This window comes from Mus caroli, chromosome 1, assembly GCF_900094665.2.
Source record: "Mus caroli chromosome 1, CAROLI_EIJ_v1.1, whole genome shotgun sequence".
Taxonomy (NCBI): Eukaryota; Metazoa; Chordata; class Mammalia; order Rodentia; family Muridae; genus Mus; species Mus caroli.
Window position 1 is genome coordinate 134,454,584 of NC_034570.1, and position 12,310 is coordinate 134,466,893.

At 39.9% G+C, this 12,310-nt stretch overlaps 1 pseudogene; it reads right to left on the reverse strand.

Annotated features, from left to right (window-relative positions):
• Positions 1–282: 282 nt before the first annotated feature.
• On the reverse strand, positions 283–1,866 carry LOC110305028 (annotated as a pseudogene).
• Positions 1,867–12,310: the final 10,444 nt, after the last annotated feature.

Genomic DNA, 12,310 nt, shown 5'->3' on the forward strand with positions numbered 1-12,310 from the left:
CCTTTCAGCTCAATCTGGTTTTTCTTCCTATATTTTGGAATATCTAAGTGTTAGTGTAAGGATGAAGGGTTGCCGTTCTGTGGGTGTGTTTGCGCATCCTCCACTCCTTTCTCTATGCTTTGCTTTTTCTCTCCCTTTACTTCTCATGATCTCTCTGCCTTTAACACAAAATTTCACTTTTAGTGTAATTATTTAGTTTAATTATTTTTTGTCACCACATGTTTGATTTATTGAAATATGCTGTCTCTACTTGCTCTCTGTAATTTCACAAGTTTTAATAGTTTATGCAGCTGGCTTCTTTTCTTCTGTGGTAGGCTTCTTCTCTGCTGGTTTCTTGGCAACCACCTTTTTCCCTGCAGCCTTCTGCTTCTTGGCATCCACAGTCTTCTTTCCTTTCTTGCCTACTGCTGCCTTCTCGTCTGCAGTCCCCTTCTCTGGAACAACCTTCTCGGATTTGGTTGCCAGTGCAGTAGCTGCTGCTTCCAGCTTTTTCACACGAAGTTTGTGATTTCTGGCCTGGCGAAGAATGGTATTCCTGCGCATAGTCTTGGCATAAGGGTTCAGCTTCAAGATGATTCTCAGGTTCTTCAGTGGATTCTTCTTCAAGACTCTACGATGAATCTTCTTGCGTGATGCTCGGGGGGCTCTTTGGATTTCTGGGCTTTTCAAGATTCTGCTAAGGTCGGTGTTCATCATCTTGTGCATGAGAAGGTTATAGTTACTCTTGAAGGAAGCAGCCTTCCGTCGAGTGCCATACAGCTCATTCAACTTCCGGAAAGCACTCTCTGTCCAGATGCAGAAACGACCCACATGCCCAACAGGAGCAAGTTTTGCTTACATTAAGCAGAGTAATACCAGGGATGTTCCGGAAGGCCTTGATTATACCATTATCTTCATTATAGATGATGCAGGGCCCTCTGTGCTGGATCCGCTGCCGGTTTCTCATTTTGCCCTTCCAGCTCTCATTCTCTGAGAGGAATAGACCTTTTTTTTTTTTTTTTTTTTATTACATCTTTTCCTCAATTACATTTCCAATGCTATCCCAAAAGTNCAAAGTGAGCAACTCCGGGTAACATAAGAAGGAGCTTCTCAAGTCAGTCGTCATTCATTGAAAGAGTGCTATTTTGTTTTTTTTTAATATTTTTTATTACATCTTTTCCTCAATTACATTTCCAATGCTATCCCAAAAGTTCCCCATACCCTCCCCCCCACTTCCCTACCCACCCATTCCCATTTTTTTTGGCCCTGGCATTCCCCTGTACTGGGGCATATAAAGTTTGCATGTTCAATGGGCCTCTCTTTCCAGTGATGGATAGACCTTTTTGATGTCATTCCAAGCTTTAAGTTTCTTAAGCAGATGAACAGCCTCCTTGGTCTCCTTGTAACCTTCAACCTTATCTTCAACCACCAGCGACAGCTCAGGAACCTAAGTCTTAATACGATGACCTTTAGACATCACCAAAGCTGGTAAGGCCGAGGTAGCCAGATCAAAACAGATGGCATATCGTTTTTGGGTTGTATTCACTCTGTGGTGCCAACGACACCAAGTTTTGGTTGGTGCAAACATGTGTCCCTCACGACACATATTTCCAAAGGCACCCTGGCCATATTGGTGGGTCCCACCACCTCGAACTCTTGGAATTCGAGCCACATCTCTGCCAGTACCCCAAGATTCAGCACTGGTCTGATGACCTGCCAATTCACTGACGGCATAGGGCTGTCTGTTTTTCCTCAAGTTGGTGTGAACGAAGTTCACAATATCTGGTCGAATGGGAGCTTTGAACACAGAGCTGGCAAAGTGACATTCTTGCCAGGTGTCTTTCCCTTTTCGGAGTACACCGATATGAGGGGACGGACACAAGCCATGACTGGGAGAGGAGAAGGCTACGCTCCTCTCTGCCCGGCAGCTCCCACAGGAAAAGGCTAGTTTAATTATTTTATTTCTTGACCACCTCTATGTAGGAACACTAGTAGATAAAACCCTTTTTGAAATTTATTAATTTAGCAAACCTAAACGCCAAGAATGCTATCAACACCATCTGAGCCCTAGAAATTCTTCCCCTATCTTGCCATCTGGGTTCCTATCCGATGTACCCACTAACATTTTAAATTTGCTGTAATTTATGACTATCTCTATTCTCTAACATTTAAACCTATAAATTTTCATGAAAGTGCTTTGAAGTTGGAACCTAGACTTTGAGATAACCAAAATCTGTGTTTCTGGACCATGATCACTCAAAATGGCTTCAGAATATATCATTTCCTATGTCATTTTAGGTTAGAGCTATACTCTTATGTCAAATTGTTATCATTACTCCTCCAACAGTTAAAATTTAAACAAATTTTAAAGAAAATAAGATAGTTCAACTTTCCCTTACTTTGTTATGGCTTGTCTTTACATTGACTCAAGAATATGATTTGAATCATTTGCATCAGCCGGAAGAATGTCTTCTTTCTAGGAAGTTTTCTGAAGTTCCCTCTATTTTTGTTACTCCAAGAGAGAAAACTAAAATTTCCTTTCTCCTAAAACTTTGAAACATCATTTTCTTGGATATAGCAGTCTAGGTTTACAATGATTTATATACATTTGCAGATATGTCTCTATACTTTCTACTTGAAGAGTTTGCAATAACAAGGAGTTCTCTGATTCCAGTTCTTGCTTCTATGCACAGTGTTTTCCTACCTTGGTTTTCTTCCAAGATGTTCCTGTCTTTGGCTTTCTTTAGCTTTACACAGGATGTCTTTGTGTTTATTTTAAGATCTTTTTCTGAGCTTCTTAATCCATAGTTCAGTATGTGTGGTGGTTTGAATAAGAACAGCTTCTCTGAATTCCAAAGGCTTACACAGTTGAATACTTGATCCTCAGTTGGTGGAACTGTTTGAGAAGGAGTAAGAGTTGTCACCTTGTTAAAGGAGGTATGGTTATATTAGAGGAGGAGTGTCACTGCGCATGGGGTTTGGGATCTCAAAACCCCAATCCAGACCCAAATGGTTCTCTCTTCTCTTCTGGATAGAAAACTCTCGGCACTTTTCCAGCACTGTCTGTTTATGTGCCACCATGTTCCCCACTATGGGACTAAACCTCTAAAACTATATGCAATCCCCAATTAAGTGTGTTAAGGTGTTTTACTTTATAAGAAATGCCTTGGTCATAGTGTCTCTTCATAGCAATAGAATAATGACTGACAGCCCCCACCCCCAGCCTTAGGCTCATACAGTTAAATACTTGGTCCTTAATGAGTGGTAGTATTTGAGAAGGAGTAAAAGGTATGACCTTGTTGGAGGAGATGTGGCTGTGCTGAAGGATGTGGGTCACAGGAGTTTCATTGGGGGTTAAGGTTTCAAAAGCTCATGTCAAAAGCCCTGGTAGCTCTCTCTGCCTTGAGATTGTGAATCACATATAAGCTCCATGCTACCTCTCCGGTGTCGTGCCTGGTTGTTTTGCTGTCATACTCTTTGCCATGATGAGCATGGACTCACCCTCATGAAAGTGGAAGAAGAAAAAGGAGGAGGAGGATGAAGAGGAGAAAGAGGAGGAAGAAGAAGAAGAGGAGGAGACAACGATGCTGGTCCCAATAAACTCTTTCATGATATCTTTTCAAAGCAAAATAAAAGTTGTTAAGACAGTGCTTATTATTAATTAGTACAGGGACATCATCACCCAATCACTCTTCTAAACACTATTTTTCTCTGTCCTTTTTTCTTTGTGTGTTCAAATTAAGCAAACATTTTATATATTTTGGTATTCTCTTGGACATTCTGCTGACCCATCTTCATGCTCACAGATTCTGTCACTTAAGACTCCTAATGAGCCAATCTAAACAGTTCATTTCTAATGTCTAGTATTCCCTTTAAGCATCTGATTTTTTTATTTCTCTGCTATGAATGAATATGAATATCATATATTCAACTAATTATTCCACTGGAGTCCTTTACATATGCATCACCTATTCTCATGTCCTCATCTTATAATTCTCCACAGATCTGCTGCTTCCGAGTCTGATGCCTGATTGCTTTCTTCTGATCCCCTTTCCAAACCTTGGTTCTTGGCATACATCATGTTTTGTTGAAAGCGGGACATGTGGCATTATATAACGGAGACTGAGATACCCAGGCTTTAAATAAGAGGATTTAATGTTAATCCACTAGAACTAGAGCTGTAACTTTAGCTTGTTGTAGCTACAGGTGTCAGGATGTATTTTTCTCTTCATTAAATTTAGGACTTCTTTAACTACTGGTCCTTGGATTATTTGCATCTTGTAGCTCATTCAAAAGTCATCCATCCTCATTGTCCTAGACACCTAGCAACATGATGGCTCAGTGCGACATTCAGTAATCAGCTGAATCCTGGTCTTTCACTGAGCCCTTGTTTCTGCATCACCAATTTTATAGCAGAGCAGTGCAGCACAGCTTTCAGCCTCTCCCTACCTTTAATCTCCTTTTCTGGCTGCAGCACTCTGGGTCTAGTTGCTCAAAACCCTGACCCTCTAGAGACTTTCTCTCTCTGCTCCCTTTAAAAAGACACTGCCAGGCTAGAACTGACTGGGACGAGGAAGTTTTTATTACCTGGAAGACTCTCCCTTCTCTACCAAGGATCTTCACTGCAGGAGCCTACTGAGGATGCTGAAAACAAGTCTGATCCCAGCATCTGGAGTCAGGCCCTTGGCGCCCAGGATTGTTTTATTCTCATGCTTGTCCACCCTCAGCTTCCAGCAGCTTGCTCAAATCACCAGTTAAGTATTTCAGTCAGTTCGTTGCTCCAGCTCCTTCGCCCAGATAAGAAGAGCTCAGCTCCGACTCATATTTACCTGTCTCTCCAAACTTCATGGCCATGCTTTGCTTTGCAATCGCATAGCTCTGAATCATCTATGGAAAGACAGTGGCTTTATTTTCAGTAAGCCTGGGTTTATTCTGTCTTGGAAGGACAGGAATGATGACTTCCTCCCCAGCTCGTTCTGTCATCACTGAGATCAGAAAGGATTTCAGCTCTTACCTACCTTCAATTTAGCTTCTAAAATAAGGCAGCTACATGAAAATGTGTAACTTCTTATAGATAGAAAATGAAACAAGCAGCATAATATAATGTGAACGGAAGAGTGTGAGATTGAAAGACAGTTTGCCTAGTTTCAAATTCCAACTGATGTAAGCCTCAGGGGTCTACTCAACCAAATAAAGACAAGATATCTACCTTTCAAGTTTTGCAGAAGGAGACCTGGGTCATAGCTTGATGGATTGTGCCAGTTTATCCTTAAAAGCGCTTTTGCTGTGTTACTAGTTTTACTGCACTGTAGGCATTCTATCAGTTCATTACTCAATCAACCGAAATTAAACCTGCATGGATCAGAATCAGGAGCAAAGCCGCCATATTCTATAGGCAATTAGCATCACAGGCACAAGGAAAACATCAATGTCTACATGCCCTGGGAGAATTGGTAGTCAGATCCAAGGACGTGGTGATTTTATAATGAATTTTCTACAATGAGTATAAAATAGAAACTCAAATTCAAAAAGCCATAACTCAACAAGACCTCATTAGTATTACCAACAGCCATTTTAACTTCCTAGTTCTCTGTCCACTTGGACATGCAGGACCACATACCCACAATCAGAAGCTTTTTGTAACCCTTTTCCCACTGGAGGACATTTTTGAGCCTGTTTATTCTGCCCAAACCATCAAACAATCAGAATTCCTACATACACTCAAATTAACCAGCCAGATTCATCCCTGTACCATCCCTGCCTAATTTGCATATGAGTAGAAAAAAATTGGCTTCTATCCAGTATACAACACCCCCATACACAGACACACACACACACTCCAAAGCATTACTTGGCACCTGATGTTTGAGTTCTTGCCTCGATACAGAAAGCTGTTTATTTATTTCTCAATAAGCTCCAATTTATCCATCTTCCACTGTTCTCCCTTGTCATATTTCACAATGAGACAAGAAAATTCAACTCTGACCCAGGAAACCAGTAACACTGACGAAGAAGCAAAGATAGTGTTAGAAAACTAACAAATCCAAAGTCTCCCTTTATGTGTGTGATTTTAAATTCCATACCTAATTTATGTCTCAAAGCTGCCTTAGGATAAATGAAGGAAAGTAAACAGAACTTCCCCATAAATACGGAACATCAATCTTAATTTGATAATTTCTTCAAGACCCAAATCTTAGGAACCACTGCTGTGGATGAAAGGCAAATAAGAAAAATCTGTCTTTTCTAGTAAGCTTATTATTGGCTTTAGAGAAAATGCATTTAGTCCTCCCAGAAAAATCAAGATTTAAGAACATGGGACATTATTAAGGAAAAGTGACATCTAACCAGAGGGCAAGAGAATATGCCTCTAGTAGGTGTGACACCTCTACCTGGGAAAGAATGTCACAATAGGAATTTGATATGTGAGTTCCCCCAAAGCCATTCCGAAAAGAGCCTACATTATTAGAAATTTTTTGCAGCTTGTAGACAATCAATCAGGTCCAGAACCAAAGTGACCAAAACAATTTGGAGAGGCAAGATGGGTCTAATTAGAGGGCAAGTGGAGGATTTCACAGAGCTCTCCCATCAAGAAGTATCTGTTGTGGGAGGATCTGAAGGCAGCACAGCGTTCCTGTTAGCTGAGAACAGAATGATTGATGTGGATAAAGTTCACCTGCAGTAACAGCAGTTGTAAATCGTGTCTGTTTCCTTTCAGCTCTTATTCATTTAGCACAGAATTGTTACCTGGATGACTATCTCCATCAGACTGGGCTAAATCAGTGTGATGATAATCGCTAAGTCAGAAAAACACCTTTAAGAGGTTGAGCAAGATGGCTGAAGAGAGGCACCCAGCATGTACCTGCTCTCTGCACAAAGGTTTCCAAGCAACAGCTGTATGTCTATATTCTGAAGTGAGTCACTGTGAGAGAACACCAAGAATCAATACTAGACATACTAGAAACTTGTAAGATTCAGAAACTGGAAGGGTAACAGAGACACCACATATCTCAGTACCTGGTGTTAGAACACCATAGCCAGAAAGTGGTTAGTCTCTGATTTCTGTATCATACAGATGAAAGATGCAGTCCTAGTAAATTTTGTCAGCATTAAAAGCAGGATTTATAGCTGTAAGTATGCTTCACTGCCTTTATAGAACTGTAGCCTAACTAGGTGAATAACTGAAATCAGTACAGGAGCCTTGCTTTGGAAAGGGTATCGTAGAAAATGGAAGCTGAAAGTCATCTTCGGATAGAACCTACTGTCTGAATTCCCACTACTCTATGGAGTGACCAACCCTAGAACTTCTATTTGAGGAACCCCAAAGACATTCTACAGCGATGGTTCACAGAAGAGGTAATGTGATACAGAGTGAATTTCAAGATGGTATATTAAAAACTAAAGAATTGCAGTTTATCCTCCTAGCCCAAAGGTCATAGCCAGTCTCCCACAAAATCATAATGGTGCCAGACCTCATATCGGTTGTTGACACAGTTCCTGTGTGTAAACTTCTTTCCTCTGTATGCATACAGAAACCCATAACTAACAGGATGGAGGAAGTATACTGTGGTTCCATTGCTGTCCTATAAACATAAGTATGCTTATGTGGTCTTATGCATCCAGCTATTGCCTCACCCTTACATCGTACAACCTAGAATGGTATAAAGCTAAGCTGCCTAGTGCCTACTGCATTCTTGATACCCTGAAAATGGAGTTTGCCAAGCTCCCAATTAATTCAATTCTACACATTTTCTAGAACTGCATCTGAAAGAGTTGTTGGTAGGAAACCTATTTCTACAACTTTATCCCTTGATGCACATATTCAAAGGAGTTCCTGGGAGAAACTGTGTCTGTTTCTAAACATAACCCTCTCCATTTCTCTCCCTGGTGGTTATTATGACTAAATTATTATAGGAGAGAAATACCCTAGGAAATGCCCACCTCCAGGTATACATAGCTATGGGATGACTAAGTCCTGTTCCTGGGCAATGCCCCTCCTCCAGTTCCCATCAACTCTGCTGTCATACTTATATGACTCCTACCATCTGCCTGTCCTACATTTATCTGATCAGATATTGCTGACAAGATTGAGCAACCAGAGACAGTGTTGGGATGTCTGTCTACCTTTCTCAGAGAAGTATCTGAGCCAACACAACACTTTCCTGTCAAGGATCATTGTTTCTCCTTCTTTACTACGTCCTAAAACCCTTGTAAGCAATGAGACTAATGTAGTAGTAAGATAGACCAACATTCTCACTGTGGGACTAACTGCATAGGCCACCACTCCATTCACATTCTGCTGTCTGTAACATACCTGTCTGAATTCTGAGAGTGTTCTTACTCCAGCATCACCTACAGAAGCAATAGGCCAGTTTTAGTCCTGCATAGACAAATACAGCTCAAACTCACTACCTATGATCAAAAGAGATACAGGAGAAATACAACATGGTGTTCAGATGAAAATAAACTCAGCATTCCAGCAAACTGATACATACACCAAGATGCATCTTTAGAAGAAAGCCGCTTTCTCAGAATGCCAAACCAATGAATTATTTGATGTACTACATACAGAAACACAAGTGAGCATGAGCCCTAAATGCAAACACAGTAGTCTGTCCTAATAGATTCCAAAGAGAAATGGATGATACATCTGATTCAGACATCTAGGGCTGGCCTTGAATCCCAGCATTCGGGAGATAGACAGGTTGACCTCTTATGAGATAAACATCAGGTCAGCCTACAAAACAAGTTCTAGTCAGTGCTACATAAAAAGACCCCACCAAAAAAACCAAACGAACAATAACTAAATAAATCAATACAAAAAATGAATCTTAAGAATCAATTTTATCAGGCATAGTCTTTTTAGCAAGCTCTGAAAGAATGCAGAAAAACTGTTCAACAAAATTAGACAAACAGGTTATGAAAAACAAATTCCAAAAAAAAAATTTTTTTAAAGAATCAAATAGAAATCTTGAGGATGAATAGCTTAGTAAGTTATACTTTATAAAAGCACATAAGAGCTTCACCCATTGACTGAGTCAAACAGGAGAAATGATGTTACACCTTGCAAACACCTTAAGAAGCAGGGGCCCATAAAATCCTTTGTCATCACTGAACAAACATCTGTTTTGCAGGGATGTGCAAAGGAAAGCCAAGGCAACCAAGACAAATGGCCTAGGAAAGTAGTCAATAAAAATATAACAGAAGCATTGCCTTGAAGAAACCATGGCTATCCACCCATAAACACAAGACTTTTGATGGTTCAATTCAAATCCATGCAATATGAATGATGGTACATTTCAAATCCAGAAACAAGCACAAGAAAGTCATTTTACATGTCAAGACACAAGAATTCAAAGTGAGAGAATAGAAAATTTTCTACAAAATTAAAATGAAGCAGGCTTAAATAGCCAGCCATACTTCAACCAAAAAGATGGACTTTAAGACATTAAAATAGTAAGAGACAAAGAAACACTAACAAATTAGATACAGAAGGGTCATAACTCAACATAATAAAACACTATATACAAGAAACCCACATGCAACTCTATGCTAAACAGGTTGAGGGTAACATGCTCTTTGTTATGAGACAAATACAATGAAGTTTCCCATCAGTATTCTTACTCAGCATAGTACTAGATATTTTAGCAAGAACAGTTATAGGAAAAAGAAATTAAAAGAAGAAAATGGATGAGTGTATCACTATTTGCTGATTGATAATTTTATAGACTCCTCGCAATTTCTATCAGAATGTAGAAATTGATAAACTAAAATTTGCTATTCATAAAATGAGTAGGACAAAAAAAATCATTCAAACCTCAGTAGTCTTTCTATAAACCAATAGTGAATTGCATGATAAAGAAAATAATAATAATAACCTGTGCTGGTTGACTTTTGTTGTCAACTTTTATCATTGTGGCAAAAACTGGAGTTACCTGTGACAGGAGAGCCTCAACTGAACTGGCCATATCAGACTGGCTTGTGACTGTATCTGTCTTGATTGAAGAACCCAGCCTGTGACACAGTCTCTAAGTATGAGGGTCTGGGATTTGTAAGAAAACCAGCTAAGCACGAGCCAGAGCACAAGCCAGTAAAGCAAGTGTGATTTCTGATTCAACACTTACTCCAGTTCCTGCCCTGATTTCTCCACAAAGATGGACTGTAATCTGGTAGTATGAGCTAAAATAAACCCTTTTCTTTCCCAAGTTGCTTTTGATCAGAGTGTTTTATCACAATAAACAGAAAGAAAACTAGAAAATAATACCATTGCAAATAGATATTAAAATACATAAGATTCAACTTAAAGATGTGAAAGAGCAACAACATATGTACATAACAAAAAAAGTAATGTAAGAACTTACAAAAGATACAGAAAGGTTAAAGGCTTTTTAACCTTTTATTGTTCATGCTTGAAAGATTACTAAAGTCTTGGAAAGATCAGGAATTCAAGGCCCATACCTAAACATGATAAAAGCAATCTACAGCAAACCAGTAGCCAACATCAAAGTAAATGGTGAGAAGCTTGAAGCAATCCCTCTAAAATCAGGGACTAGACAAGGCTGCCCACTTTCTCCATACCTATTCAACATTGTACTTGAAGTCCTAGCCAGAGCAATTCGACAACAAAAGGAGATCAAAGGATACAAATTGGAAAAGATGAAGTCAAAATACTGCTTGTGGACGTTGTACATCGTGGTGCGGAGCCTAGTGCGCACCACGATGTACAACGTCCACAAGCAGAAAAGAACCTCTGGTGGAATCACCATGCCAGACCTACAGCTTTACTACAGAGCAATTGTGATAAAAATTGCATGGTACTGATATAGTGACAGACAAGTAGACCAATGGAATTGAAGACCCAGAAATGAACCCACACACCTATGGTGACTTGATCTTCCACAAGGGAGCTAAAACCATCCAGTGGAAGAAAGACAGCATTTTCAACAAATGGTGCTGGCACAACTGGTTGTTATCATGTAGAAGAATGCGAATTGATCCATTCCTATCTCCTTGTACTAAGGTCAAATCTAAGTGGATCAAGGAACTTCACATAAAACCAGAGACACTGAAACTTATAGAGGAGAAAGTGGGNAAAAGCCTTGAAGATATGGGCACAGGGGAAAAATTCTTGGATAGAACAGCAATGGCTTGTGCTNTAAGATCGAGAATTGACAAGTGGGACCTCATGAAACTGCAAAGCTTCTGCAAAGCAAAAGACACCATCAATAAGACAAAAAAAAAAACGACCACTGCTTGTGGACGTTGTACATCGTGGTGCGCACTAGGCTCCGCACCACGATGTAAACGTCCACAAGCAGATGGCTTGTGCTATAAGATCGAGAATTGACAAGTGGGACCTCATGAAACTGCAAAGCTTCTGCAAAGCAAAAGACACCATCAATAAGACAAAAAAACGACCAACAGATTGGGAAAGGATCTTTACCTATCCTAAATCAGATAAGGGACTAATATCCAATATATATAAAGAACTCAAGAAGGTGGACTCCAGAAAATCAAATAACCCCATTAAAAAATGGGGCTCAGAACTGAACAAAGAATTCTCACCTGAGGAATACCGAATGGCAGAGAAGCACCTGAAAAAATGTTCAACATCCTTAATCATCAGGGAAATGCAAATCAAAACAACCCTGAGATTCTACCTCACACCAGTCAGAATGGCTAAGATCAAAAATTCAGGTGACAGCAGATGCTGGCAAGGATGTGGAGAAAGAGGAACACTCCTCCATTGTTGGTGGGATTGCAAGCTTGTACAACCACTCTGGAAATCAGTCTGGCGGTTCCTCAGAAAATTGGACATAGTACTACCGGAGGATCCAGCAATACCTCTCCTGGGCATATATCCAGAAGATGTCCCAACCGGTAAGAAGGACACATGCTCCACTATGTTCATAGCAGCCCTATTTATAATAGCCAGAAGCTGGAAAGAACCCAGATGTCCCTCAACAGAGGAATGGATACAGAAATTATGGTACATTTACACAATGGAGTACTACTCAGCTATTAAAAAGAATGAATTTATGAAATTCCTAGCCAAATGGATGGACCTGGAGGGCATCATCTTGAGTGAGGTAACACAATCACAAAAGAACTCACACAATATGTATTCACTGATAAGTGGATATTAGCCCAAAACTTAGGATACCCAAGATATAAGATACAATTTGCTAAACGCATGAAACTCAAGAAGAATGAAGACCAAAATGTGGACAATATGCCCCTTCTTAGAATTGGGAACAAAACACCCATGGAAGGAGTTACAGAGACAAAGTTTGGAGCTGTGATGAAAGGATGGACCATCTAGAGACTGCCGTAT